Genomic DNA, 6,225 nt, shown 5'->3' on the forward strand with positions numbered 1-6,225 from the left:
CAAGAAGGCCGTGGCGAGCCAGGGAGAGGTGCCCCAGAGGTCGGCTCCGCGACAGAGGCCTGGGGACCCGCGGGGCCAGGCCGGCGGCGACTGAGCCTCTGGTAAGTGGCTGACACGTTGCTGAGTGCTTCGCATTTGTTATCTCACCCGATGCCCATCACAGCCCCATCTTACGGGATGAGGAAATGAAGGCTTACAAAGCATAGGTGAATTTCTCAAGGTCACACAGCTAGTGCAGAGAGGGCTTGCCTCCTTGCCCGTGCTCGGGGCTCTTTTGACTTCATCAGGCTGCCTGCTGGATAAAGAATGGAGGGATGGAGATGGAGAGAGAGAGGAGAAAGGGGCTGTAGGGAAGAGAGGAGAGAGAGAGAAAGAGAGAAGAAACAGGCCGAGCAAGGCATAGTGTGCAGGATTCAAACATGGGGGTAAGGCTTCTTCCGTGTGGTCTTAGCCACCATTCATTATTCGAGGCTCTTGTTAAAAATGAAGACTTGCCGAAGAGGGGCCACAAAAACTGTGGCCAGTTTGGAAAGTTTATGTTTCACCAAAGAACACAAGATAATGCAATGTGATCGGGTCAATTGAAAAGTAATTGCAAGCCTCACAAACAATAGCGAAGTTAGGGCCCTGCAGCTGATGTGCTCCTGTGATGGGGTGAAGCTTTCAAATTGCGAGGGGATGGTCCTCACTGGACTCCGGGTCCCTCTCTGAATGGAGGAGGTGTGTCACCTGGAGTGAATGTCGGAAGTCCAGATTTGTGGGCCTTGGAGAATAGGTCTCTCCGACTAGAGACCCCACTTTTCCTGCACCCCACCCCCACCCCCACCCCACCCCCTAGAGGCCATGCCCCTGACAAAGCAACGGACCTGTCAGGGCCAGCGAAAGTCTCGGCCACACATTGGGCACACTAGGTGGCGCTCTGACATTGGTCAATCCTCGGAGCTCCTGGCTGTGCAGTGGCCAGAGGGCAGAGCAAAGGAATGGCTTTGAGAGGGAGCAGGCAGGTCTCACTGGACCTCACACCCCAGGCTAGGGCTGGGCCAAGGGGGCATTGGACACGTCCGAAGCCAGGCTGGGCATCAGGACCACCACTCCTCCCACCCAGACCAGGTACGTGCCATATCCTGCTGGTCATCCACGGGACCCCACAGAGTAGGGGCTGAATCAGTAGCAGTGGGAGGGACACTAAGACCAGAAGACTGGGTGGGGGTAGAGGTCAGGGTGGGGCCAGTAGTCCAGCCGCGCGTGTGGGTGACCCTGAACTGAGCTAGGACATGGAGAAGGCTGGCCTCTCACTGACCACTGAAGCTCAGGGTCCAGCTGGAGGCAATGCGAGTGAGTTTGGGGTGCAGGCAGGCAGGGATCAGAGCTCTCAGTCCTATTTTATCTGATGCCCGTGGCCCTGGGGGCAGGTAAGAGGCTCACCGGGTTTACCGGTGATGCCTCCAGCTGTTATAACGAAAGGAGGCCTCGGAGGATGTTGGAGAGGGAACAGCCTTACAAGGGCAAACCCAGGCCCAGGACTCGAAGGACCTAGATTCCCTGTTCCTCTGTGTCCTAGCCCCATGGTCTTCTGCTTCGTGCTTTGTGAAACAGGTATAAAATAGCACCTTTCCGAGTCGTTGGGAGACTTAAGTGAGATCATACACACAAAGACACTCAGCATGCCAGACATGGCCTCGCCTGATCTGAGACTTTGCAGAAATGGCATCTCGCTTCTCTTCCCGGCCTGCAGGGCAGGGTGAATACTCAGTGCTGTTAACTAACACACACCTGGTGGTGGGACCAGCTGGAACCCTACCTCGTACCTGTAGGGTATTTCCTTTGAGACACTCCTGCCCTCAGATTTTAACATTTTCCCCATTTAAAAACACACGTGCCTGTGTTGTAACGCTCCCCTGGCAGACCCCTCTTCAATGTCTGAGACTGTGGGATTTGAAGAGAAAGGGGACCCTAGCCTCTCCTTGAGGGAGAAGGAAGGAGAGGGAAAGACTTGCCCGAGGCCCCTTTCTCAGCAGTCTACAGGCATATTGCCCACATTTCTGACACAGGTGGGGCAATTGAGGCAAACGGGGAGCCATGGGGATAGACCACAAATTCCTGAACGCTGGCAGGTAAGGGAGTGGGGTGGTGAACTGACTTCCCAGGCCCCAAGCGGCCTGTTACCCTGAACACCTCAGGGAGAGGTGTTAGATGGTTGGCTAGAGGCCTGGAAGGAGTTGAGGGAGAAGGGCAGAAAAGGTCTGGGAGCACTAAATCGAGGGAAAGGGCAGAGGAGACAATTTATTCATTCGACAAACTTTCATTCTACAAACGTTTGATGGGCACCTCATGTGGGCCAGGCACTGTTTCAGATGCTGGGGGTTCAGGGGGGCAGACAGATAAGCCCCAGACTTCGGGGCAGGTCCATGGAGACAGGCTGCTTGGCTCGACTCCACGTGGCTTCAGCAAATCGCCTAACCTCTCTAAGTCCCTGTGTCCTCATCTGTGCAGAGGGGGATAATAAAAATATCTCCCTTGTGGGACTGCTGTGAGTGTTAGATGTCTGGAAGTTGCTTAGCTCGGGGCCTGGCATTTAAATGTGAGCTGCTGTGAGTTTTGTCACTACTATTATGACCACCAGCCCAGATCTGTGATTCTGCAAGTGTGACTTTAAACAAAGCACTTCCCTTCTTTGAACCTTGAATTCCTCACCTGAGAAATGGGTTCATAACACCTACACTGCCCACCTCCAGAGGATCTTACAGTGGGGCTTGAAACCCATTGAGGGAGGGCAACAGTGGCTTGGTGGCAGAATTGTCATCTGCCAGGCCGGAGACCCGGGTTCGATTCCTGGAGCCTGCCCATGCCAAAATATAATAAATAAATAAATAAATAAATAAATAAATAAAACCCATTGAGCTAATGCAGGGGACGTGCCCTTGTAAATGACACCATACGCAGGGAGGAAAGGTCCATTTAAGTTGTTTGGGGTGGTATATATGTGCATGTATCAAAGACACCAGAATTTTGCTCCAGCTTCCCTGCAGGTCTCCTGAGCTCAGGCGGCTTGTCAGATGAGGTCTGGGTGTTCCCATCGGGACCTCTGCTTCCTGATCCCTGCAGCTGGGACTGAGGCTCTGGTGGAAGTGTGGAGATGAGGCCCAGACCGAGAACTGCAGCGTTTGTGCAAAGGCCTTAGGGAAGTCAAGAAATAAATCTCAGAGGTTGAGATGAGACTCAGATACCCTACCCCCTACCCCCACCTCTGGGCTGGGAGCTGAGCAGGGCTGTCTGCAGAGGTCAGGGGGGGCCTCCCTCACCTCTGTGAGCATCCTCTTTCCCGTGTACCTCCCCATAGACCCTTCCCCCACCAGGCCTAATTCCTGCTGCCGAGCTACAGAACAGCCAGGGGAAAACAATAGTCAGGCTCTGTCCCAGAGGTTTTCTGATGTCTGGGCATCCTGGCTCCTGACACTGAGGAGCAGGGGTCTGCTCACCTCCGTCAGGGCTCAGTAGGGCCCGGAACCACCGTGCCACCCGCCTGCCTTACCAGCCAGCTGAGTGGTGGAGCCAGGCGGGTTCGAATCCAGGGCTGGAACCCAGGGCTAAAGAAGGCAAAGAACCTAGAGGATTGGGGTTGGTGGCAGTGGCAGCCATTTACCAATTTCTCACCTCCCTCTCCCCCAGGAAAGTAGCTGTAGGAGGCAGTGTGTTGTAGTGGAAAGAGTATGGACAAGGGTGTCAGCCAGCCTGGGCTCAAATCTTTTCTCAGCTGGAGGATGTCCCCGCCAAGGTGGGACCCTAATAGGACCTCCCTAGTGGGGTTGCAACTTTCATGGGATAACCTGTGCGAGAGGCCTCAGTCTGTGAATCCCAGCCTTGGCTATAGGACCAGTTAACTGGGATTTGGACAATCAAAAAAATTATTAGCGCAGTTGTAGGTTTACAGAAAAAATATGCAGAATATACAGCGCTCCTATATAACTCCTCACACACAGTTTTTCTTATCATTAATATTTTGTGTTAGTGTGGTGCTTTTGTTACAATTGATGAAACAATATTATTATAATTTTGCTATTAACTTTAGCCCCCTGGGGATTGGGACAATTTTGTGGCCACCTGTCATCCCCATCCTGGCTGCTTTTCTCAGCTCATGGGGCAAGAGCAAGACATAGTTCCTGTCCTCGGGGAGGTTCCCATCCAGTTTGGGGATAGAGTGTGAGCCCTGCAGTGTATTTCCTTCCCAGGATAGCAGAGAATGTAAAAAGCTGAGAGAGTCTAAGAAGGAGTGGTATTAAACTGGGTTTCTCAGGATGGCTCAGACTTTTATGGGCAGGGGGAAAGGGGGGCCTGGTAGAAGGAGCTGCACGGGCAAGGCTTCCAGGTGGGAAAGCTGGGGACACAGCCAAGAAGCTGCAAACAGACGGCTTTCCTAGGGCAAAGGGCAAGGGAGAGAAAACCAGAAGGAGGTTGTCCCTAATTCCTGGATTATTAAAACAAAGGTGCCATTTCTCGGGAACAGAGTAGGAGGTTAAACTGCTCGGATAATTACTAAAATGCTCTTTCAAATCCCTGGATTTGCTCGGCTTCCTCAAAGTGGCCCACCTCCTTTTCCCTGCTCCTTCACTGAAAAACGACAGTGAAGGAAATTGTCCCCGAGGAACATTCCTCTTCCCGCCTCACCAAAGCCCACTCCTTGAAGAGAGAAGGTGGTGCTGGCGGGTTGTGGGGGGGAATGGTGCTCCCAAACTGTTCTCAGGTGGTAACCTTGCCCGCGAGGTGGTGGGGCCAGGTTTTCATCTTTGGGTCTTTGAGAGGGTCCTTTTCTCTGCCCGAAATATTCACCAAAAGTCCCCACTAATTACGGCTCATGACTTTTTCACTTCTTCAAAAGGACACCCAAGGAAGGAGCTGGTGTTTGGGCGATGAGACAAGGCAGAGGGAGAGGAGAGGGAGCAGAGGAGAGGGGGAAGAAGAGTAAGACAAAGAGGGGAAGGAGTAAGGGGATAGTGGGAGAGGGAGATGAGAAAAGGCAGAAAGAGGGAGAGGAGGGGGTATAGAGGGAGGAGGGGGCATAGAGGGAGGATGGAGTGTAGGGAGGAGGGAGAGGGAGGAGGGGGAGGGGCCTGCTGTCAGAAGCTGCTGGGTTTACTTTATTTTTCTTGTTCCTGGAGCAGGCTGGCAGAGCTTGTCCCTGACTGACAGCTGGCAGGAGAGGAGAAAGCAGGGTTGGCCGAGGAGATGCTTTGGGACTCTGACTCCCTCTCTCTCATTCTCTGCCCCTCTCTCCCCCTCTGTCTCTCTTGCGGTCTCTGCTCGATGAGACAAATCCCAGGTGACTCCCTTGGGCTCCGCTGTGCTCACTGTGCAAGATGGGAGTGTTTTTTTTTTTTTCTTTTCCTTTTCGTTTTAGACCAGGATTGGGGTTTGTCTTGCCCATTTACTGAAGTGTGGCTTTGGTCCTGTTTTGGGGTGCTGGGGAGGGTGGAACGCCCCTCCCCCATTCTTCCAGAGCCCAGCCACCAACTGAAGTCTCCATGGTGGCTGAGAGAATCTTCTTGGCTCCAGTGCCCCTCCTCAAACCTTTTCGTGTCAGTTTTCTTATATGCACTTCCTCTAAAAAGGATCTAAAGAGGGTGCCTGGGTGGTTCAGTGGTCGAATGCCGACTGTCCATGCGGGAGACTTGGGTTCCATTCCCAGACCATGCAATCCCCCCCAAAAACAAGGATCTAAAGAAGCTTAATTCCTAAACATTCACATTCTGATCACTTTCTTTCTGGATTTTTACTGCTTTCAGGAGCATTTTTGTTAAGGAGTCCCTGGCAGGTTCTGGGCATGTAAAACAGCATTCACACCCATGACCTAATTTAACCTCATCCCCCCACCCCTACACATACCCTGGGAGTAAGGGTGTGGCTCTGCCTTCACAGGTGGAAGGGCTGAGACTTACTAATAGCAGAGGCTGGCTTGAAACCCAGCTCTTCCTGCACTGGTGCAGGGCTCTCTCCCCAGGGCGGTGTGCTCGGGTGCCTCTGCCCTTCCTCTGGATTTCCTGCTTTCACCTGACATTAGCTCAAGCAGACATTTTCAGGGTGGCAGAGCCCACTGGCTTGTCGTTTTAGTGGCCACATAATGTCCCATCGTGTTGATGGATCATCACTAGTTCGGTCCCTCCCTCATGGTTGGTTACCTGAGAGGTGTCTAATTTCTTGCTGTAAAAAATGCAACTCCTGTGAGTATTT

This window comes from Tamandua tetradactyla, chromosome 6, assembly GCF_023851605.1.
Source record: "Tamandua tetradactyla isolate mTamTet1 chromosome 6, mTamTet1.pri, whole genome shotgun sequence".
Taxonomy (NCBI): Eukaryota; Metazoa; Chordata; class Mammalia; order Pilosa; family Myrmecophagidae; genus Tamandua; species Tamandua tetradactyla.